The sequence below is a fragment of the Leptonychotes weddellii genome, chromosome 2 (genome assembly GCF_054177405.1).
Source record: "Leptonychotes weddellii isolate Sample4059 chromosome 2, ASM5417740v2, whole genome shotgun sequence".
NCBI classification, from domain to species: Eukaryota; Metazoa; Chordata; class Mammalia; order Carnivora; family Phocidae; genus Leptonychotes; species Leptonychotes weddellii.
The window spans coordinates 23504574-23529897 of record NC_138370.1 but is presented as its reverse complement, the minus strand read 5'-3'; the positions used below and the strand labels follow the sequence as shown (position 1 = coordinate 23529897).

The window sequence follows — 25324 nt, the reverse complement described above, 5'->3', positions numbered from 1 at the left end:
TAAAGAATAAAACAAAAATTAATTTTCTAGATAATGGAAAATAAATGGTAGATTTTTTTTTCCAGAATTTCAAAAGGAAACAAAAATGGGAATAGAGGAAATAGGTACGATGTTGTAGGTTTGGTGTTGTTCACAAGATAATTCTTTTGCTCAGTTTCTTTCTTTTATTTTTTTAAAGATTTCATTTATTTGACAGAGCAGGAGAAAGAACAAGAGAAAGCACAAGCAGGGCAAGCAGCAGAGGGAGAGGGAGAAGCAGGTTCCCCACTGAGCAGGGAGCACAGTGCAGGGCTTGATCCCAGGACCCCAGGATCATGACCTGAGTGGAAGGCAGACAATCAACTGAGCCACCCAGGCGCCCCTCTTTTGCTCAGTTTTATCATGACATTTTACCTTTGACCTTTCTATACAGAGAGCAAACTAGTGGTTGCCAGAGGAAAGGGGAGGGGGGATAGGCAAAATAGTTGAAATTGATTAAGAGGTATAAAATTCTGCTCATAAAATAAATCACAAGGATGAAAAGTACAGCATAGGAAATATAATCAATAATATTGTAATAACTTTGTATGGTGACAGATAACTACATTTACTGTGGTGAGCATTTCATAATGCATATAATTGTCAAATCAGTATGTTGTACACCTGAAACTAATATATGTCAACTATAGGTCAATTGTAAAAAATAACATCTATTTTTTTTCCTACCGATGACATATGTCCATTGTAAGAAATTTTAAAGTTACAGAAAAACACAAAGAAGAAGATATAATCCTGAAACATACTGACTTTCTTGGAAATCACTTTTTGCTTTCCTCTATACTTTAACCATGCAAGTATGCATCCCTAAATGAGCTTAGTTTTGCTTATTTTTGAACTGTATATAAATGGCAACTCACAATATGTATTCTTTTCTGCTTGATTTCTTTCCCTCACCATTGTGTATTTCCTCCATGTTACTGCATATAAGTAGTTTGTTGTTTTCATTGCTGTTAAATATACCAGTGGATGAATAACCACCATTTTTGTTGATCGATATTTGGGCTGTTTCCAGTATTTGGCTATTATGAATAGTGTTGGTATGAAATTCTTATACATGTCCCTTGGGTGCAAATTCCTAGAAGTACAATTGCTGGGTGCCCTAATTTTTTTTCTTTTTTAATTTTTATTTTTAAGTAGGCTCCATGCCCAGCGTGGAGTCCAATGTGGGACTTGAACTCAAAACCCTGAAATCAAGACCTGAGCTGAGATCAAGATTCCAAAGCTTAACTGAATAAGCCACCCAGGGGCTCCTGGTACCCTAATATTTAAGTGTAAAAGTAAGGATAAAAGAGGTAACTGGCTGGCTCAGTTGGTAGAGCTTGCCACTCTTGATCTCAGGGTCCTGAGCTCGAACCCCTTGTTGTGTGTAGAGATTACTTAAAATAAAACAAAAGGAAGGATAAGGGTCAATGGAGGAGAAAATGAGAACTAGGTCAATCTCACTGCCCTGAGATTCTTACCTGAACCAAAACCAAGAGTCTGTCACTTAACCAACTGAGCTACAAAGGCGCCCCTCAAAATAGATGATTAAGAGGAACAATAATATTTTATTTCACACATGGAGTAAAACTGGAACTTAAAATATATTTTTTTAAATACTAACATTTCATAGGCTCATTAACAAGGAGCAGTTCTTATTACTTTGGGGAGAGTCACATATCTGAGAGTCTGATAAAAGTTACAGAATCTTTTCCCACTAAATTGAAGTTAGACATTTTATCCTGCTTTAGTGTATTCACAGATCCCTGTAGCTCCCTTTTCATCCAAATTAAAATGAAGGAACAAAAACCTTGCTGTGTCCTGATTTTTAAAAAAAAAATATCTGTCTCATGACATGCTACATTCAGGTTTTAAAGTACGTTTAAAATTTGCCTTATAATAAGTGACTATTGGAATATGAAAAGTCGTATCATTCTGGTTCCTTGCCCCAATACCTTTACCCATAAATACTACAGAATGCTTCAGATGTTCAACTGTGAAATTAAATCCAAGTTACCATACTGGAGTACCTGGATTCTCTGGTCTACATAATCCTTGAATAGGGCTGTAAGAGCCATGCTACAAAGAATTAATTTTCTGGATGCAAGGAGTCCTAAAAATCTTGATATTTTAGATACCCCAAACTTGTCATGTGTTTGCTACCTCCAGGCTCAAACCTTAGCTAAGACAGTTGGCCATTACCCGTGGCATATAAAGCCCTTACAAAATTTTTAAATTATAAAGTCAACCAAAAATGTACCAGAATGGCCCCTTCATAAGAACTGAAGATGCCTGGAGGTTTACGTAAGCAATTTAGGGAAGAGAACCCAGGCTTCCATCTGAGTCGAAAGGATGCCAGTAGCAGGCATATTCCTTTCATGTAGTCATTCAACAAATGTTCGTTGAGAGCCTACTATGTGCAAATGGACTACGGACTTAAAACGCATTTCACGGAACCGTTCTATGAAGTGCATCCCTACTCAGCCCCCAGTCCCCAGCCCTTCAGAACTCTCCAGACAGAACCTCTTGCTCCTCCCACTGCGCAGGCGCAGAAGCTACCTAACCCCGCCCAGAAGCCTCTGCGCATGCGTGCGCACGTGCCCACGTGCCTGCCAAGCCCCACTTTGTTCCTGAAGTTTCCTAGGAAGGAGGTGCAAGCAGTTTTGTTTCGCAGTGAAGATTTAGATTTTGAGGAACTGACTGGACAAACAAGGCTGCCTGAGGTTTGTGGGGAATGTGGTGGCGAGGCGGTTTAGAAGCTGGGAAGGTTCTTGGTGAATTAGAGAAGGGAAGAATGTTAATTATCACGAAGCTCAGGGATTTTTTTTTTGTAAAAGATTTTTTTTTTAATTTTTTTAAGTAATCTGTACACTCCACGTGGGGCTTGAATTTACAACCCCAAGATCGGGTCACAGGCCCCACCCACTAAGCCAGCCAGGGGCCCCGAAGTTCAGAGATTCTTAACTTGAGCCCACAGGTGGGCCTGCGATGGGTTTGGGCGCCCTGGTACTGAGTGTGAAATATTAGCTTCCCGCAGATGAGCTACTAACACGCTCGCGCCCCCTTTGCTCCTGTGCAGAGAGCCGCTGAGGTAGCTCAACGCCTCCCTTAGCAGGTGGAGAAGATGAGGCACCGGGAGGGGGAGGAGGGCGGGGAGGAACTCTGTAGCTTGGACATGGCCAGGATCCCGGCCCCCTTGATTCTCGGTCCCAGAAGATCGAAGGGAGCAGTGCGAATCCTGCGTGCCTCAGCGCGGAGCCGAGCGCGTCAAGCGTTCCATTAGCCTTCGTTTTGGGCCTCGGACCCCAACCAGGTGCACTTTCGCGGGGGCGGGGCGGGACCGCTCTTGGAGGCGGGGCTTCGCCGGGGCCGCCGCCACTCCGGCCGCAACTTCGGACCCACGCACGACCCAGCGAGTCCCGAGCGTAGTAGCGGGGAACGCCGAACGCCGCCCGGGTGACTGCTGGTCTCGCGCCGCCGCGAGGCGCTGAGCCGCCCGGGCCACTCGGGCCCTGCGCGCGCCGCGTCGCGGCGGAGCAGAGCCCGCGCTCGGACGATGCCCGCCGGCGGCGGCCGCCCGCTGTCTCGCTGCAGGAGCGGGTGGACGTGGGGGCGCTCGGGTAGGTGAGGGCGGCTCGGGATGCGGGCGTGCAGGGTGAGCCCGAGGTGAGCATCGCCCGACGGCCGCCCGGGCTGGCGGGCGGGCGGACCTACGCGCCCGGGGAGGCGGCCGCCGCGTGTCCGTGGCTCTTTGGCCGTTGTAAGGGCTGAGTGGAGGTTTTGCGACACTGCTTCTTCGCCTTGATAGTTCTTGACTTCTTGGTTCATCTCTTTGAACATACTGGAACTTTTCGGGTCCCACAGTGGTGTGGGTGCAGAAAAAGTCTCCTGACCGTCAGGTAGTTGAGTATGAGCCACTACCTAAGCCCATTCCTACTCAGATGTTTTAAGACAATTTCCATCATTTCCACTGATGATTGAATTTATTTGGAATGCTCAGCTTGAGGTAGGTACGCGGCCGCTCTGGTGGCCGGGTGGAAAACACTGTTTAGTCATGATGTTACAGAAAGTGGAAAGGTCGATGGTTATTGGTAACTCCAAGGCTTTAAAAGAGAACACAGTTCCCTTCAAGTTTTAAAAATCGTGGGCTCCAAGTGCAATGTAAAGGACCCCAACCCCGTAAGTGCATTGTTTGCCTTTTGGGGTGAGAGCTGAATGTGGGACTATTCCGAAGTATAAAGTGGAAGTAACACAAAATTGTAATTCGCTTATTTAAGTTTTTGAATTTGCTGTTTGACAATTGTGTTAAGTGTGTATGTGTAGAGAAATGGTACAAGCTTTTTAAAAAAGGGTCATTGAATCCACATTTTAAAAATAGTTAATTTTATTTATTAGTCTGAAAAGGTTTTAGGCTGCATTCAAAATATGTCGTTGTTTTGGAAAGGAGGGTACATTTTAACATTAGAGGCCAAGGGGACTGGAGGAGTGAAATCATTATAGATATTTTCAATGTTCTGTCATTGCTCATTTTCTTAAAAGCTTCTAATTTAAACAGAAACACACCCAAACTGTCTTTATATCTTATTGCCCAGATATTTTAAAATCTGAACCTAATCAAAAAGATGTCAAAATTTTAGAGACCGTGCCTAAGCGTATTTAATAGCCATGCACATTTTCTTTTTAAAATTTTATTGAGGGCGCCTGGGTGGCTCAGTCGTTAAGCATCTGCCTTCGGTTTAGGTCATGATCCCAGTATCCTGGGATCGAGTCCCACATTGGGCTCCCTGCCCCGCAGGAAGCCTGTTTCTCCCTCTCCCCCTGCTTGTGTTCCTGCTCTCGCTATCTCTGTCTCTTTCAACTAAATAAATAAAATCTTAAAAAAAAATTTTTTTTTTTATTGAAAAATTCGGGGCCCCTGACTGGCTCAGTCGGAAAAGCATCCGACTCTTGATCTCAGGGTCATGAATTTGAGCCCCATGTTGAGTGTAGAGATTACTTAAATAAAACTTTAAAACATCGAATGAAGAAATCCTATGACTAGGGAAAAATTGGAATTCTTTTAAGAGGTTAGTTGTTAACCAGCAGGAAAAATAACATAACTTTTATTTACATTTTCTGAAATTTTAATTCTAATGGCTAGTGATAATTTTAGTATGTCTCTCAGCCATATTTTTATAGTTTAATACATTAAAAATGTTTTATTATTTTGCAGTATATACATATGAAATCATTACGTTATACACCTGAAACTAGTAAAATGTTATGTCGTTTATATTTAAATTTTTGAATGTTTTATACAACCAGTAAAATACAGTTATAGTACTTTTATTAATAAAATATATCATGATTTTTTACTCAATTGCAAGTGACTTGAAGATCACTTTTTCTCTGAGTACATCAACTACTAGGGCACTTTTAGAAAGTTTTTTTTAATTATATTGAAGGATGATATACTGTACCTGGATTGCAGAATTTTTAAATTAGAGAAAACAATCACCATTTTCACAATACCTGAAGATTAATTTTAGAAAATTGGCAATTATGTTTTTTGATAGATGTGTTACTTTGGTCTGCTTTTGCTGTGTTCCTGTTTTTTCTCTCATTTATTTCTAAAGACTTTTGCTTTAACGAAGGAGGATTTAGGGGATTTGAAGTGCCTGCATGTTATCCTGTTAGATGTGATGGAATCTGATTAACTGCAAACTGTGGATGTGTTGCACAGTTGGGATTAGTTTTCCTTTAACTCTTACCTTTTTTCTATTAATATTTGTTACTTATTTTTATCAAAAAGGAACTTTTTTTGTTTAACAAATATTTCCAGAATACCAGTGTTTTAGTCATTGATTTTTTTTGTGTTTATAAGTGAAAGGCTGATTTGTTTTTACTTTGATATACTTTGTTTTATGAAGTTAGTCCAGGTGTATGCTTAGATTGTCAGAAATTAGCTTTTTAGGAATAGCTCTATTTTACAAGGTGACGTAAAGTTGCATAGCAAGCTTAGCAAACTTCAGAAAATTTTAAACTCCTATATAAAATAAATTTGATGATTGCTTTAATGAGCAATTTTGCCTGTTAAGATGGTCCCTGAAGTCTGGTAGCAACTCTATATCCTTGGAATGTATAATCCACATAATGCAAAGCCTTTGTAAATACTGCTCTTTGAAACTAATGATAGTTGCTCCTGAGAGTCTGTCTTTAATTACAACAGCTGAGACTTCGGCAAAGCTGCAGCTACTGCTTTCACTGGTGTGGCTATGGATATATGTGAACGATTAAATCCTTATCAGAACATAATTTTCGTATGGGATGGCTTTGGTAGTGCTTATTAGACCCTAGATACATAAAAATATTTTGATATTTAATTTTTTCTGACAAGTTTTTTAAGCTATTATAACTCAACGAGGATTTGGAGGACAATATTGCAATAGAGAAAATCACTGTTGTATCTAGCTTGTCAGGATACAGTTGTGAAACCTGCGTACACACCTCACCGGGGGGAAATACTTTTTGCCAATGAAGGTAAAACTTAATTTTTTTCACTTTTATAAGCATAAGCTTGTTAGCACTGGTACGTTTATAGGTAGAACAGCAAAACTGCAAAGTGTGTGAGAAAGAGGAAGAAAGAGGAGGGGAATGAGTAAATGGCATTTTTTTTAATATTAAGTCAGCAGACCATTGTAATTCTCTTGTCTAGAGGTTCTTAACTTAGGATACGTGGACTTCAGCGGTTACTTGAAGCCCCTGATTGTTTGCAAAAAATGTGTGGATTGTGTTAATTTTTGCTGAGGTAAACACATGTGGCTTCATCAGACTCTAAAAGGTGTGAGCCCCTCTCAAAACAGATTTAGTAGTAATAAACTTGAGGTTGTTTTACAGGAACACATTACCAATTTTATAAGCTGAAATAGCTAGATATTAGCAGAACTAGGACTCAAACTTAAGTTTTTGACTGCCAATCCTTTGCTGCTTTCATTAGTGCACAGTTATGGCACCTTGTAGTGACCTCTTTTTTGATAGGCCAGTCTTCTGTACTGTGTGGCTTACAAGTAAAGCTTTTAGAGAGACGTGTCAAGTTCATGTAAGCATTTTAATGACAGGTCTTAACAGGAACTATGAGCAAAAAATGGATTTTATGTAAAGGAGGATAATGAACAAATATTTCCTAATATAAATAGATGAAAACATTGCCACAGTTTTGTGCCAATATTATAAAAGAACAAATCCAAAAGGGAAAAAACTTTTATAAAATCAACAAATTCTTTGTTAGAATTACATATTGTAATAGTGGTCAGGGAATCCGTAAGCCCTTTGACCTTGTGTTTATACTTTTTTTTTTAAGTTTCTATTCAGATTCCAGTTAGCTAAAACACAATGCAACACCAGTTTCAGGTGTACAACATAGTGATTCAGCACCTCCACACAACACCCAGTGCCCACCGCAGCAATCCCCATCACCCATTCCCTGCTCCCCACCAGTTTCCTCTCCACAGCCAAGAGTCTATCTCTTGGCCTGCCACTGTTCCCCCTGACCCCTTTGCTTGTCTGTTCTATCTCCTAATTTCCACATGTGAGTGAAACTGCACAGCATCGTCCCTCTCCAGCTGACCCACCCTGCCCAGCAGAACACTCTCCAGGTTTATATATCCTTTATATTCTGTGGGGTTTATTGTATATGATGACGTATTTAGGCAAGGAATAGGAAGCAACTTCAAATAGCAAAAGGACAAATTTTAAAGAAAAGTTCCACAAATCCCTCTTTCTCTCTCAAAAACCCAACCTTTTGTTTTTGCATTTGTCTTTCAAGCCCATTTCAATCAGCTAAACCTAGTATTGTTTTTTTTCCAAGTTTATTATGTGACTGCCCATCTGAGGTATTTAGCAAATACAAATACATGCACTTTATATATTTTTGTTCTCTCTTAAAGCTAAAAAGAGAATAGGGCTTCACAGGTCAATAAAAAACTACTTGAGAAAGGATGAATGTTAGATGATTAACATTAAACTATAAGAATTTAAAAATTATATCTCCTTACGTAATTAAACATGTGCTAATAATAGCCAACACTTAGTAGCACTTTGTTCTGTTAGTGTTGTATGTATTGTACATATTAATTTAATCATACAGCAGGATAGTATTGACTAACTGAATTAACTTGAATAGATATTCGTTAATGTTCCTATTTTTAATATATGAAGAAACTGAAGCACAGAGAGATTAGGTAACTAGCCTGGAGTTGCACAGTTAGAAAGGGGCAGAACAGGATTTGGAACTAGGTGATCTGGTTTTACCAAACTGCCATCAAAAATATTTATCTCTGATCTATGGCATGAACGAGTCAAATAATTTTCTTTTAAAAACCATTTATCTGAACCACTTCTGCTTAATTTTTTTTTAGGAAAATTAATTGCAAATTTTCTGAGTCTGAAAAAAAGCTAATGGCAAATTGTTCTGTTTTGTTCACCTTATATTTATGGACTATCTAAAAGTGGTACTAAAATTTTTAGTCTAACAGAAGACTAACATAAGAAAAGCCAAGAAAAATGATCTTAGTTCATTTCTCCACCTAGAGTGCTATAATCAGTGTTCTAGTTAGTTTGCTTCTAGAGACTCAATAATATTCAAGTTTTGCCAGAAGTTTCTTTGAAGTCTACAGTCTATTTGGTATAGTCCCCACTAGGTTTATGTCAGTATCTTTTTTTAAGAGAGGGAAGCAGAGAGAGAAAGGCAGGTGGGAGGGCGGGGGGAGGGGTGTGTGAGGAGGGAGAGAGAGTATCTTAAGCAGGCTCCATGCCCCGTGTGGAGCCTGAGGTGGAGCTCGACGACGCAGGACTCCATCTCAGGTCCTTGAGATCATGACCTGAGCAGATTTCAAGAGTCAGACGCTTAACCCACTGAACTACACAGGTGCCCCTTAGTGCATTATTAAACTGCTTCTATGGACTTTTTGAAAAGTCTGCTTGTTACTACAGTCAGGTAGAATCTTAAAATGAATATGTTAGAAATAGACAAATTATTTTAAAGTGTGTTCTTGATAAGAATATTAGTAAGGATGTACATTATTATTGCTAGTTGTTATCTTCTCAAATTTAACTTAAATATGAAAAAAGTAACTTTTAAATGAACACCCTGATCCTTTTATTAGAAGGATATACAATTAGATAAATTTATTTAGGATTATAATTGCATATTAGTGTTTTTTGCTGGAGTGAGTTAACTCCATTACAGATATGCATGATCCAATATTAAATAGTTATCTTTAAAAAAAAATATTTTACCTTTCTGGCCTCAGCCGTGCATTTCTTTTAGGTTAAGCAGACCTGGAATAGGTGACTAATGATTGGTGGCTATGTTTTCCAAACAAGATGTGTAGAAAGGAAACTGCTATTGAATTCTTTGGACCAACACAGAAAGATAACTTAGTATTTTAAAATGAAAAGAACACCTTGAATAGCAATAATGATTCAGTGCACCATTCACTGACATTAAAGGGCAATCTGAGGAATACTGTTGGTTTTTAATTAGAAAACAATCCAGTGCAAGAGGAAAAGTTGATTCGGTGTTGGTCAGTCCTAGTTAGGAATTTATCAAACAGTGTTTCATGTATTACCTGTATACATTAATAAGAATGAATTTTGTGGGTTTTTAGATAAGACCAGTTTTAGAGATTACTTTGTTGTTGGAGAATATAACTGATAAATTTTCTACAAGGATTAAATAAGGAGCTCTTTATTTTTTCTCTTTCAAGAGTTTCAGATGTTTAATTCCCTTGAAAATTGTATGTCATTATCTTTAATCTGATTATTCCTTTGTATTTCCCTGAAGTCTTCTTTAAAATCTCATAGCGGTAATAGATTAGCTACTAATCTTATTCCTGTGCTTTTACAACAATTCCCTAACTCCTTTGTATGTAATTTTCTTCTGCTACACAGAGAATGAGCTCAGTTTGGAATTCGATTGATTGATCTATTCTTCATCTTTCACAGCCTGGTAGCATAATTAACATCATATTTTACATCCTTCTGGCAATACATCTGATTTCCAGGCAATCATCTCTCTGTTTATATTTGCATAGGGAGGAAAGAAGTGGCTTTAGGCTGGCAAGGTGGTGACTTTCTTGATACTTCATTTGCTTTTCACTAGTTTTCAATACATTAACTTGGAGGAAGGCATTCTTTGTATTTAATAATTGGGCTCACTAAGTAGTAATAACCTTTCATTGTGTTCATCTATAAATTGTAAAACAGGTTGGTATATAGGAGAAGGATAGGTAATCCAGGGTTTTTTTCCATGTTGTACGATAGGATGCAAATGATCCTTTGCTAGTTTACTTCATGGTAGAGTGGTTCTGATTTGCTTAAGCCAGTCAGAACTTGGGCACTTGAGAAGGTTGAAGGAAGAGCTGGGACTGGAGGATTGAGTTAGTAAGAGCTGAGCTGTTTTCTCACCTTTCTGTGTGGCCAGGATGGCCCTGGCCTCTTTGTGGAACCTGATCTATTTTTACCAAAGCTCCTAGACTCCAAAGGGAAAGAAACCAGGGAGTCCTAATCCTTGGGGGCCCCTTAACTTTAATTATTCCCCTGATGGAAAGCAGATGGACTAGAAGTACTCTTTCCCATAGCCTAGACTCTTGGGATAGTCTTTTAAAACATATATATTACTTTTAACTTTACTCTCATTTGACTATGTATAATTAAATAGATACAGGATCCTCCTTGGGCCCTGAAGGGAGAGCCTTCTCCAAATTTTTAGAGAAATCCATTCATACAGTATAGGACATTAAAACAAAATTTAGGAGTTCTGAGTCACAACATAATCATGGAAATATCTGAGTACTAGCTTTTGCTTCTAGTTTAGGAAACCCCTTGTATTAGAGGTTGGTTGAGGCAACATAGACAAATGAACATGGGTTGTGATAAAATAGTTAAACCACATAGTTTAAAAGATAATCCCTCTGTTCCCTATTCGCTTTGCTCTCATGACAACAGACTAAATCTCAGCAACAAATATACATAAAAAGGGCTTGAGAAATGAACTGGTAATTCTTAGACCTTTCTTTCCTGGAGTGCCCAGATTTTATGATGCCTGATTATCTGGATTGGTGGTTATCAAAGTGTGGTCCCTGGACCATCAGCATCACCTGGGAATTTATTAGAAAAAAAATTCTTGGGCTTCTGCTCAGACATACTGAATCAGAAATTCTGCAGGGTGGGACCCAGTAATCTGTGTTTTAATAAGCCCTCCAGGTGATTCTGATAAATGTCAAAGTTTGAGAACCACTAATCCTAGATCATCAGGGGTTGACCATATTTTTTTTGCTTTGCTAGTCCGTTGCGTCAGTGTACATACAATTATTGCTTATGTGGTATTATTGCTTATGTGTACACCAGGAATAGGCAATTATGTTGTTAATTACATTGTGTTATGTTGAATGCTACCCAAATTAAAATTGTTGGAGTTCTTTTTACTTCCTTGCCTTTCCTTCTTGCTGAGTACCTGGAACAGCGTAGCTTCTTGATGAATACTTGTTAAATGAACCAATTGCCTGCCTGCTTTCCCACCCCAAAAGAGGAAAACCACATTCTTGTTTTCATTTCTTTTGAATTCTTCCTTTGCAGGAACATTAAGACTGAAAATGGTTTGGGCGCTTGGGTGGCTCTGTCAGTTAAGCATCTGCCTTCTGCTCGGGTCGTGATCCTGGGGTCTTGGGATCGAGCCCCGCATTGGGCTCCCTGCTCAGGGGGAGCCTGCTTCTCCCTCTCCCACTCCCTCTGTTTGTGCTTGCTCTCTCTGTCAAAATAAATAAATAAAATCTTTTAAAAAAAAAAGACTGAAAATGGTTTCCACTTAAGAATATTTCTTTCTCCTAATAATGACACTGGTTGAAAGATACTATTAACACTAAAAATTAAAAAGAAGGGAAAAAAAAAACCATTCTTATGTAACTGATTGGACGCTTTCCTCCGATCTACCAGTAGATCTCAAACCTAGCTTACATCAGAATCATCTGGAGAACTTGTCAGATCACAGATTGCTTGGCCTAATTCCTAGAGTGTTGGGGTTTTTTTAAGATTTTATTTGAGAGAGAGAGTGCGTGAGCACGAGCAGGGGAGGGGCAGAGGGAGATGGACAAGCCCACTCCACCCTGAGCAGGGAGCCCACTGTGGGGCTCCATCCCAGGACCCTGAGATCATGACCTAAGCTGAAGACAGACACTTAACCAACTGAGCCACCCAGGTGCCCCTAGAGTTTCTGATTCAGTAGGTCTAGATTGGGCCAGAAGATTTGCAAAGCCAACAAGTTCCCAAGTGATATGGATGCTGCTGTCTCGGGACCACAATTTGAGAAGCACTGCCCTTGGTTAACTGAGACCAGAAATATAGGTAATTTCCTGAATGTGAATGTTAGTTCCTGGTGCTTGTGTAGCCAGTTATCTATAATTGGAAAGTATAATATATAACTGGGTAACAAACTTACTGAATAATATTTTTTAGAGGTATCTGTTAAAATCTTTTTCAACACAAGACTTTTTTCAGACTTCTTTAAAAACTGATGCAAAACTCAGCCACTTAACTAATTGAATTTGAGAGGAATAGATTCTTGACACAAAACTTGCCACACTGATCATTTCTCTGCTTCTTTTCACCTCAAGCTTTGCGGAGTTTAGCTAAGCTACTCCACGGTATTGCTGCCTCAGCAATCATTTTGTTTGGCCAGGCAGCTTTTGGTGACCTTAAAATGACACTAGCCCCCTCATGCAAATGCATGCCCTAGATATTAGCCCTCTGAGTCACAAGCAAATGGAAGTTTCTGAAATGACTTCCCCAGCAGCCCTTCGAATCAGCAGTCTCTCCTGTCTCCCATTGCCTTTCCCTTAAGCACCCTTAATAAGACCCCAGCGTAGTTTAGCAAGATTCTGCTCTTTTGGTTTGAGTTGACCAATCCAGCTTAGCCCAGGAACCTCAAAACACTCCACTCATAGACCCTAGTAAAGGCATGTGCCCAGGTCTTGCCTCTCTGTTTGTATTCTGCCTTCATCTCCCCCTGTGGTCCCTTGAGGCATGTCAGATACTTCCTCCAGGACCTGTAAGAAATTTCTCTTCAGTTCCTCTTGTGGTCTATTGTTGAACCTTGGCTCACCATTCCAACATTCCATGCTCCACTTAACAAGTTTTAATTTGACAAATTCATAGCAAGCTTACTTAATTTCCAATATAATTTTATACCCAAACCCATGTTGCTTGTTTATCTTCTTAAGTTGATCTGCTTCTGTATTTTCTGTACTTAAATACAAGTTCTTAAAGAATGGGAAAGTTGACATTTCTTACAGATTTTTTCTCACAACTGAACAGTTTTGAGATTTGACTCCTTGTCACTTCAGTTCTTACATATAATACATTCTTGGCATCTCCTAAAACATTAAAATGAGGTGAAACTGAGGCTTCCCCCCCAACTCTTTTATAAGCCTTTTTTTCTTGCTAAATGGGTAGTTCTAAAGACAAAAATCTGAAATATATCAGTGAATATAGAATTCTCATATTTGATAGAAACTTTAGTTGAATATTTTCAGCCATACCCATACAAACATGTACATTCCTCTGCAGATTAAATCCAGAGTTACTATACTCAGTAGGTTCTAGTAGAGAAAGGTCTAGAAGACAGTTTTTTTCTTTTAATGGAATGTCTCCCATGAATTTATGGAAGGGCTTACCAAATCAGTACTTTCTTCATTAACTCTGTAGTTAGTGTTGCTCTGTAATTTCAGTGTCCCTGTAGCCAGTATTTCTCCCTATTTTCAGGGGTTTGCCACTGTTTTGCCATTTCAGAAAGTCTGGAACAGCTCTGTGCAAGTGTTTTTGTGTTAATATCCTTTTTTGAGCAACATTCATGATCAAATTAAAAAAAAAGTATTGGTAACTTTTACATCCTTATACATATTTGTTTTTTATACACTCCAGTTGTGTTAATTTATAAGTTTATTTCAGATTATTATTAATGTACTGACTTAAAAAGTATCCTTTAACTTACTACAATTACAGTAGACATGGAAATGCCACAAATCATCAATTTCCAAATATACATATTATCCATATAATTATTACTAAATATTTCATGCCATTATTGATATTCTTACGTGAATGCCAGCTCTCATCATGGGAATTTGTGAGTGATAGACCATCACTATTAAATTCTCAGAACTTTCAGTTTCTAAGGCGCCTGGGTGGCTCAGGCGGTTAAGCGTCTGCCTTTGGCTCGGATCGAGCCTGAGTCAGGCTCCCTGCTCTGGGAGCCTTCTTCTCTGTCTCCATCTCCCTGCTACTCCCCTTGTTTGTGTTCTCTCTCTCTGTCAAATAAATACATAAAATCCTTTTTTTTTATTTTTAAAGATTTTATTTATTTAACAGAGAGAGAGACAGCGAGAGCAGGAACATAAGCAGGGGGCATGGGAGAATGAGAAGCAGACCTCCCGCTGAGTAGGGAGCCCGATGCGGGGCTCAATCCCAGGACCCCAGGATCACGACCCCAGCTGAAGGCAGCCGCTTAACCGACTGAGCCACCCAGGCACCCCACATAAAATCTTTTTTAAAAAAGAATTTTTAGTTTCCAAATTATTTGGCATTATATTTTCATATCAGTCTCTTGTCTTTGTTACCTTGATTATACTTAGCCCTGATTGTTGCTTTATATTCTCTACTTTTATTTCTTTGGGTCTCTTTGGCGATGACACTTCATTAAAGCACTTGACTAAAACATAGGCAAAATAATCAGTAAAGGGTAACATGTTCTTTTGTTTTTACAGTTTTAAAATGGGTAGTAGTAACATTTTCTTTTCAAAAGTATATCTACAATGTCTATTTTAAATACCTTTTTCAGGGCACCTGGGTGGCTCTGTTGGTTAAGTATCTGCCTTCAGCTCAGGTCATGATCTTGGGGTCCTGGGATCAAGTCCTGCATTGGGCTCCCTGCTCAGTGGAGAGTCTGCTTCTCCCTCTCTCTTTGCCCCTCCCACTTGTGCATGTGCTCTGTCTCTTAAATAAATAAATAAAATCTTTAAAAATATATTTTTAATTTTCTTGAATGGTTAACTTGGAGAAAAGAAGAACTCTAGAATTTGGAGTCAGTCCAAAGTCTTGCTGGGTGTTTCACTAATAAAAAAAATGCTTTTCCTTAAAGAATGTGTAGCATTTTAAATTTTTTTAGAAGATTTTATATATTTGAGAGAGAGAATGAGCAGGGAGAAAAGAGGAGGAGAAAGAATGCAAGGGTGTGATAGAGAAGGCACTGAGACATGTGGCAGACAGACTCCTTCCTCCCCCCAAATGAAACAGGACTAAAACGAAAGCAGAAATCAAGAGGAAAAAAATGGAGAGGACAATAAAGTGCTTATTCTGGAGGGAGCTTCTGACCATAATTCTCTTCATGTCTTCCTTTTTCTTTCTTTGTAGGTATTCCTTTGTCATTTTTCATGTATGGACTGAATCCTGATCATAACTGTATGATGGTAGATTCCACTGAGGAGTGGTAAGTATTTCAAATAATGATTTTGCTACTGCTGTTACTTATAATACTGTATTGATTTTTTTTCAACTCACTATCAGTAATCTACTTTATAATTGACTTATAAGTAATTTGGCAATAAAAAAGATATGTGAGGAATATGTGTATTTTTTCACACATTGGAGGAATACTTTTAAAGTATCTTTTGCAGTAAATATTTATTGGGTACTTATTTTATGAGGATCTGTGATTGGTCCTGGAGATCGAAAAATGGGTAAATTATAGTCCAGTGGAGAACATCGGCCCATACAAAATTGACTTTAATTTACCATAAGTATTCAAATTTTGAATAATTAAATTGGAAAGTCAGGCCAATATGCAGACAGTGCTTAGAATATTTGTGTTATTTGAGGTTTGGAATTGCCTTTGAACTAGTACTTAAACAGAGTAAGAAACTTAGTTATTTTGGAGCCAGAGTTTTTTCACTGCTCCATTTTTAATCAAAAGTGGTATTGTGTGCATGTCTTATTTGTGTTAATAAAATCATAGAACTACAAAAAAAGTGGTATTGTTACATTTGGTCACCCACATATTAATCAGATGGGTTTTAAATTATATCGCTTGATTCTAAAAACATCTCAGAGGATGGAAATTAGACCAACTGTTGACATTTAAAAAATAAAAGTGCCATAATCATAGACAGAAGTACTCTAAGGAAATAAGTTTTTTAAGTTGTTTAAAAGTTAGCAGGGGTGCCCGGGTGGCTCAGTCAGTTAAGCGTCTGCCTTCAGCTCAGGTCATGATCTCATGGTCCTGGGATGGAGTCCCGCATCGGGCTCCTTGCGCAGTGGGGAGCCTGTTTCTCCTCTCCCTCTGCAGCTCCCGCTGCTTGTGCTTGCTCTCTCTCTGTCAAATAAATAAAAATCTTTAAAAAAAATAAAGGAGAGGTATTGAGGCTCGTTAACTTACAAAGCTGTCAAACTTTTATGATATCAGCTTGCATACACTGTATTATTTGCTTATGCCTGTGTGTAAACAAATGTAAAAATGTAAACAAATAGAGCCTGAAAGTGGTAGAGAGAGGGATAGGTATAGGAGGAAGCAAAACATTTTATAGTTTATAATACAGCTTTAAGCCTTACTGAAACACAGATGAGAAGAGTAAAGCTTAGGAGCACACATTTTGTGAGTGGCAGAATCAGGACAAGGAACCCATGTCTGCTGTCTTCTTGTATAGAGTCCTTTCTTTACTATATCATAAATACTTCAAAAACATTCTTTTTCAAGCTAATTTTGTAAAGACAATTTGGAAGGAAAGTGAGAAGTTGGATTGTTAAGTCACAGGAGTTTGAACTCTGTAGCTAGGTGAGCCTCAGCTAGTTGTAACTGGCCTGAGAATTTAAGATGTTTTTCTGTGAATGTTTTAATCACTGTGATCAGTTCCAGATTTTTTTGTATTTGGGGAAAAAGTTGCTTGTTCAGTCTTAGCAAAGTCTTCCAAACAAATCTGAGAGCTTCTCTTAATTTTTATTTGATAATTCTCAGATTTTTATTTGTTAACATTTCATAATATATTTATTACATCCACCCCCAGGTAGTAAGATTTTATTCTACCCTAGTAGTCCAGATTAGTATAATTTTACTATAAATCTCCAGGAGTTTAGATAAATAGTGCATTCTAATGTATGACGTTTTCTTTTGATACAGCACATCTTTCTAGAGAAGTGGTTGATATGCACACTGTTTTTCAGAAGCACACAGGTTCTTCTTGCCTAAATCTTCTAAACCTCAGTAAAACAAGTATCAACAGAGTAGACCTATTCTCTTGGGAATTATGTTGGCTTTTTTCTTTTTCTTTTTTTTTAAATCTTGTTACTTGCTGTAGTGAGTCCACGTAGTTACTGGAATTACTGTGTAGTTATTATAAACCCTTGTCTGTGATTCACAGTAATGGCCTCAAGGGAGGTAGGACTCAACAGATGGCTCATCTTTTCCAAAAGGATTTGCTCATTTCCACATGGTGCTCTTTCTAAAAGATTCTGAAATTTGGCAGTGACAGAATAAACAAGATGATCAGAAAAGATATGATAGTCCTAATGTCCATCTTAAATAAAATTAAAAGTATAATAAAATTACTCAAGCTTCCTTTGTTATTTTAAGTTTTCCATTAATTTTATATGAAGAAGATGGAGATGACCTAGAAACATCTTTTACTTAATAATTTCTACATTTTGTGCTTAAGACTTAGGGGCAGGTTTGTTTGTTTTTAATTTACTTAAGCAATCTCTACACCCAAGATGGGGCTCAAAGTCATGACCCAAGATCAAGAGCCGCATGTTCCACCCACTGAGCCTGCCAGGTCCCCCTAAGGGGCAGTTTAAAAAAAAAAAAAAGCAACTCGTGATTATCATTTTTCTGCATTTAGGCATTCCCAACGTCCCTCTCTCCTCCTAAGCCAAACCTCAAGAACTTGAAAGAGTTAAGAGTAGAATTTCCTGAGTCACTACAGTGATGAAATTGAACTTTCTTTAAATGTATGTGTTCACGAAGTGTATGGGCACCTGGGTGGCTCAGTCGGTTGGGCATCCTACTCTTGATTTAGGCTCAGGTCACGGTCTTGGGGTTGTGGGATCGAGCCCTCCATCAGACTCCACGCTGATCGTGGAGCCTGCTTAGGATTCTCTCTCTCCCTCTTCCTACCCCCCCAAACTCATTCCTGCTCTCTCTCTCTCAAAACATAAAATAATAAAAATTAAATGTATATGTTCATGAAGTGTTGACATGTAAACCTTTGGATAACTTACAAATTTATCTAATGGGATGTGTGTTGCAAATAAGGCCACATAGATGTTGCATCTGAAATCAGTAAGAAGGAATGATCTGATGCTCAGCCAGATGCTGGTGCCCAAATTGATAGACAAAAGTCAACAACATTCTATAAGTGAAACAAAAGAATTAATAGATTTTACTGATAACAGCTTAGAGGCATTCTCTGCTCCTTCAAGGGGTTACAGGCTTCTAGTCCATGAAAAACAATGTATTGTTTAACTTTACCTCTTCAGTCCCCCCTCCCTAATTTAACAGACATTTAATGAAAATCTGTGTAAAGTTAGGTGTCATTATACTACGTATTTTTTTTTGGTATGAGCTTTTTTTTTCTCATGATACAGATCACTATCCTTTTGATTATGACCTTGCTTTTTTATGTTAGTTCAGCCTCACCTATTGGAGAGCTTTGAAAATTCCTCCAGTATTCATATTTTCCCTCTGAGTGTTCTATTTGTTTATTATGACATCAGAGGGGAATTTTTCCTTCCAGTTTTCTGTCACCACCCCCTTCCTTTTCATGGGTCTCGACCTTTCTGCTCTTGACCTCCTCAGTGTAATGCTTCATTTCCACTTGGAAACTCTTCATTACCAGAAACCAATACTGGCCACTGTGCTAGTGTTGCAGACACTCTCTCTAAACTTTTTTTTTTATGTAGGCTCCATGCCCAGCGTGGAGCCTAACGCAGGGCTTGAACTGACAACCCCGAGATCAAGACCTGAGCTGAGATCAAGAGTCAGACGCTCAACTGACTGAGCCACCCAAGCACCCCTCTTTACCTTTTTGACTGCAATCTCTCGATGTGCCTCCCATTCCATCTTTCCTATTGTGCTTTTTTAGCTTCATTATAATCTATTTCTCTTTAACCATTGTATTTTTTTTTTTTAAAGATTTTATTTATTTATTTGAGAGAGAGAGAATGAGAGACAGAGAGCATGAGAGGGAGGAGGGTCAGAGGGAGAAGCAGACTCCCTGCCGAGCAGGGAGCCTGATGCGGGACTCGATCCCGGGACTCCAGGATCATGACCTGAGCCGAAGGCGGTCGCTTAACCAACTGAGCCACCCAGGCGCCCCATTGTATTTTTTTTTTTTACCAGCTTCTTTTGGCATACTTTGTATCAGGATTGAAGCTAAATTTGCTCCTGGTCACCTACTTCATTAATAATTTTCCTAAGGTTCTAGATTTCCTTTCCCCTGAAATGCCCAGTATTGCTAGAGCGTGTCATGAATGATTATACTGTATATTCATATCTAACTTGAAATTTTATATTATGTTCTCAGGATCTTATTTCATTACAAATATATAACCATTTATGTTGACACCATTTAAAAGGAGCTAGGGAAAAAAGAAATTTTGCTATAATTTAGTAGAAGAAGGAAACAACAAAGAAGTCAGAAATAAATAACAACATAACATTGAAAGTAATGACCAGTTTTTAAAAAAAAAAAAAATAAAACTGGCAGTGCTTTAACTATATTAACTAAGAAAAAAAAAGAGGAGCGCCTGGCTGGCTCAGTCAGTAGAGAATGCGACTCTTGATCTCTGGGTTGTAAGTTTGAGCTCCAAGTTGGGTATAGAGATTACTTAAAAATAAAATCTAAAAAATCACAAGAGAGAAGATTCAAAAACCAGTATGAGAAATGGAAGAGAAAACAATATAACAGATAATACATACTGTGATAACATTACTATAAACAGTTGTATACTGGGGCACCTGACTGGCTCAGTCAGAAGAGCATACAACACTTTTTTTTTTTTAAGATTTTATTTATTTGACAGACACAGCGAGAGAGGGAACACAAGCAGGGGGAGTGAGAGAGGGAGAAGCAGGCTTCCCGCAGAGCAGGGAGCCCGATGCGGGGCTCAATCCCAGGACCCTGGGATCATGACCCAAGCTGAAGGCAGACGCTTAACGACTGAGCCACCCGGGCGCCCCATAAGAGCATACAACTCTTGATCTCAAGGTTGTGAATTCGAACCCTGCATTGGGTATAGAGATTACTAAAAAAATTAAAAACTTTAAAAACAAAAAAACAATTATATACTAACAAATCATATAACTTAGGGGAAAAAAAACTGTATTTCCCAAAGAAGAGTGCTGTTGTTTTCCATTATTGCAAATCAGGCTTAATAGAGTCAGGTGAATTCTCATACCTGCTTCTGCATTTAGTCTTCTGCAGTTTTTGTTGTTTTGGTTGAAGAATATGAAGAAATACGACCTCACAGATACATAGTTGGAAAAGCAGTCCTTGCTGTTGCTTTGAAATGCTCTTGGGGACCCTCAGAATTTTCAGATCACCCTTTGTGAATTGATGCTTGAGTATTTATACCTAGAGAATGGAGTTGCTAGGTCAGAAGGTAATGCACATCAACTTTAGAAGATAACGCCTAATTGTTTTCTAAAGTGACTACCAGTTTACACAATCACCAGAAGTATATGAGAGTTCTGGTTGCTCTGCACCTTTTTCAGCACTTGATATTGTCAGACTTTAATATTTTCTGATCTGAGAGGTATGGAAAAAATATACTTCATTGTAGTTTTAATTTTTGTGTTCTTGTTTTCCATATGACTAGGTATTGTTTAAATACCATAGATTCCCCACTGATCTGAAATACCAATATTAACATCTTCAAAATTCTGGGGATTTTTTGGTGTTTTTTCTGACTATGGTGTTCCATTGTTTATTTTTGTCTCAATAACCATAGTTTTAAAGTTGCCTATTACTTACTATTCTCTTTCTTATTAATAAAACTTAAATTTGAGTGATCATATACCCAGCTAATTAAAATTATTGTAATTATTAAATAAATTATAATATTTAATAGTGTCAGTTTTCTTCCTCCAGTTACTTTCTCAAATTTCCTTGATTATGTTTCTTTTTCTATATAACCTTTAGTATTATTTTTGTTAGCTTCAGGATTGAATCAACTTTAGGGACTTAACGTAGGAAGATTTTGCATATTCACAATAATAAATACTCCTTCTCAATAATAAATTATGCCTGTTCCCTCCTTAAGCAAATCTTTTATGACCCTCAGTTTTTTAGAAGTCTTCCTATCAGCCAGACCATTTCTTAAGTTTATTCTTAGGTGTTTCATATTTTTTGTTGCAATAGTGAGCAGATTATTTTCATTATTAAGAGTTTATAAATTTGTGAAGATAAAAATTAAGGTAATAAAGATATAAACTGATAAATTTCTCTCCTCCCCTTTCCTAAACTACCTAGTATTCTTTTCTCCATAGACAACTAATGTTATCTTTTAAAGATAATTTATGCATATTTAGCCAAACACTCTTATACTTCTATTTTTATCATGGAAAATTCTAACATATATGAAAATAGAATACTATAATGAACCCCAGGTACCCATTTTCAAGGTTCAGCAGTTATAAACTGGATAATTTTAAAGCAGACAACTCAGATATCCTATCACTCTTTTTTAAATGTGTGTGTATGTGTGTGTTAAATATTTTAAATCACCTTTATTGAGAATTCAACCTAGGAAAAAGAGATGAAATATATGAATTAGGGGTTAAGAAATGAAGAATAAAGGTAGAAGTTTGCACATAGTTAACTAGAAGTTCTAAGGAAATAGAACAGTGCCACAATATTCAAAGATAAAGTTGCAGAAAATTTCACATAAATGTCAAAGATACCACCACACCTTAAATACAAGAAGTCCATGATATACTTACACTAGAACGTGAAAATGAAAATGCAGAACACCAGAGACAAAGATTTTTAAAAGCTGTCAGAGAAAAAAGATTTGCCAATAAATGAGTGACAATTAGATAGGCGATTTCTTAATAGGAGCAGTGGATGGTATTAAATAGTGGGATAATATCTTAAGAGTGCTGAGAGAAAATGGCAGTCAGTCTAGAATTTTATACCCAGGAAAATTTAACCAGATACAGCAGGTCTTTGGAAAAAAATAGAATTTATCATTCAGTTGTAAAGATTTAAAACATTCCCTTTAAGTTCAGGGAAAAAACCAAGGCACCTGACATTATCATTTATATTTGACATATGTTAGAACTCTCAGCCTGCCCAGTAAGGCAGACATAAGAAATAAATGTTAACAGTAATTGGGGAAAAAAATAAACTGAAAATCATTATTATATGCCCTTCATCATTCAGAGAGGATATGGTTGTTTATGAAGACAAGTTATTAGAATTAATAGGAGCTTAACAAGGTTTCTGGGTAGTCCATGTGTAGAAACCAGTTTCACTGAAGGTCATTTTGCCTACTAGTTGAGTGCATTTATTCTGATGCCAGACTGCCTGGCTTTGAATTCCAGATTCAACACTTCCTAGCTATGTGTCCTTGGGCACATTATTTAACTTACACCTTTTTCCATAATTTAAAATAAGGGTATCTCATAGGGATCTGATGATTAAATGGATCAATATATATCTAAAGCACTTAGATAAGTGTCTGATTCCTAATAAGTGTTACAGATGAATGTTAATCATTATTACTGTCATCCCAAATGCCATTTTAAACATTAGCAGTGAATAAATAAAACTTTTTAAAAAGATAACATGTAGTAATTTTAAAATTATGAAGAACTTAGAATAAATTCTTTAAAACATGTTAGACCCTCATGGAAAAAATAAGGCTTTATTGAAAGATATTAATGGTATGACTAAGTGGGGAGACAGCCTGTGTTTAAGATGGGAAGACTAGTAAAACAATGTCCTTGATCAGTGGTAGGTTCAGTAAATTTTCATTTAAAACCTAAACAAGATTTCTTATTAGACAAACATTTTAAAATATGTATGTAAAAGCAAAGATGCTTTAGAAGAACGAGATTTGTTTTTTCTTTTCTTTCAGTTATGTCCAAACATATATCAATTACTGTGGTATCATGTTGGTGCAGGAATACAGAAAGAACCAACCAGTAAAACACATCTGAGAACCTAGAATTCATGCACATATGGAAAGTTGATTTATGTTAGAGAAGCATAGATAAATAGGGAAAGAGTTTTCAAATAAATGCTAGCATGATTTGATACTCATATGGAAAAATTGAGCCCTTCTTACCTCAGACCAAAATGAATTTCAGGTGATTTAAAGATTTAAAAGGTAAAAGACAAAACTATAAAACTTTTAGAAGAAAATAGAGGGGATTATCTTTAAAGATTTTATTTATTTATTTGACAGAGAGAGACACAGCAAGAGAAGGAACACAAGTGGGGGAGAGGGAGAAGCAGGCTTCCTGCTGCGCAGGGAGCCCAAATTGGGGCTCGATGCAGGGCTCGATCCCAGGACCCCAGGATCATGAGCTGAGCCAAAGGCAGGCGCTTAACGACTGAGCCACCCAGGCGCCCCAAGGGGATTATCTTTAAACCTTGGGGAGAATCATTTCTTAAATTTGATCAAAAGCAAAAACACAAATATAAAGGAAAAAATTCATAATTTTTTTAAAGTTTTTATATATTTGACACAGAGAGAGACAGCGAGAGAGGGAACACAAGCAGGGGGAGTGGGAGAGGGAGAAGCAGTACCCCCGCAGAGCAGGAGCCCGATGTGGGGCTTGATCCCAGACCATGGGATCATGACCTGAGCTGAAGGCAGACGCTTAATGACTGAGCCACCCAGGCGCCCCAGAAATTCATTACATTAAATAGTTTTGTTTAAAAAGTGAGGGGAAACTATTTGCAACAAGTGTGACTGGTGAAGAGCTAGTATCTCAAACAGATTTTTTGCAAATACATAGAATAAATAGCCTCATAGAAAAGTGGGTAGAAAAACTTGAACAGGCACATCCCAGGTTTGAAAACACAAATGACCAATAAGGATAGTCAGTCTCATCAAAAATCAAACAAATGCAAACCAACCATAGTGAGATGGCATTTGCAGATATGAGATGGGCAGAAATTAAAGTCTGCCAATATCAAATGACGTGACGATATGGAACAACTGGAATTCTCACACACTGCTGGTAATAGGATAAAAATCCAGTATAATAATGAATTGAGAAATTAAACTACACAGGGCGCCTGAGTGGCTCAAATGGTTAAGCATCTGCCTTCGGCTCAGGTCATGATCCCAGGGTCCTGGGATCGAGTCCCGCATCAGGCTCCTTGCTCAGCAGGGAGCCTCTTTCTCCCTCTGCCTCTCTCTCTCTCTTTCTTTCTCTCTCTGTCTCTCATGAATAAATAAAAATCTTAAAAAAAAAATTAAACTACACAAAAATTAAAATTTGGTATGGGAAGCAAATACCATAAATGAAATTAAGACAAAAATATTGCAAAACTTATGACAGACAAAAACTAATTTCTCTGTATATAGAGTCCTTCCTAATCATTTAAAAACCATCTTTCATCTAAAACTAATGATGTAATGTATGGGGATTAACATAAGAATAAATAAATTAATTAAAAAAAAAAAACATCTTAACCTGTAAAAAGAAAAAATGGGAAAAAAGATGGGAACAAGTGATAGAAAAAAATAAAATTATTCAGCCTCACTAGTAATGAAAGAAATGCAAATTAAAACCAGAAGATTCGGGCGCCTGGGTGGCTCAGTTGGTTAAGCGACTGCCTTCAGCTCAGGTCATGATCCTGGAGTCCCGGGATCGAGTCCCACATCGGGCTCCCTGCTCAGCGGGGGGTCTGCTTCTCCCTCTGACCCTCTTCCTGCTCGTGCTCTCTGTCTCTCATTCTCTCTCTCTCAAATAAATAAATAAATAAATAAATAATAAAACCAGAAGATTCTGTTTTTGTTGTTCACTAAAATTAACTTGATAAAATACTAAAAAATCTTTGAAGAGAATATTTTATTTCCCTTATATAAGTAAAAATTAAAACAATAATAAAAGCCAAATAAAGATGAATTATTAAAAGACTGAGAAAGCACCACCTGAAATCAGGATTAAGAAGTCACAGAAGTCAGGGGAAGAGTGTATTATTTCAGGACCAGATTGGTCAAGAGTATTAAATGTAGAGAGGCCAAGTAAGTTATGAGCCAGAAGTGT

At 37.7% G+C, this 25324-nt stretch overlaps 1 protein-coding gene across 1 annotated transcript in view; it reads left to right on the top strand.

Annotated features, from left to right (window-relative positions):
• Window positions 1-2551: 2551 nt before the first annotated feature.
• Window positions 2552-25324, top strand: part of TEX15 (testis expressed 15, meiosis and synapsis associated) — an 87744-nt gene continuing 64971 nt past the window's right edge. Inside the window, exons 1-2 of the mRNA XM_081808712.1 lie at window positions 2552-2741; window positions 15463-15538. The gene's annotated coding sequence lies outside the window, so the exon portion shown is untranslated. The remainder of the gene's footprint in view (window positions 2742-15462; window positions 15539-25324) is intronic.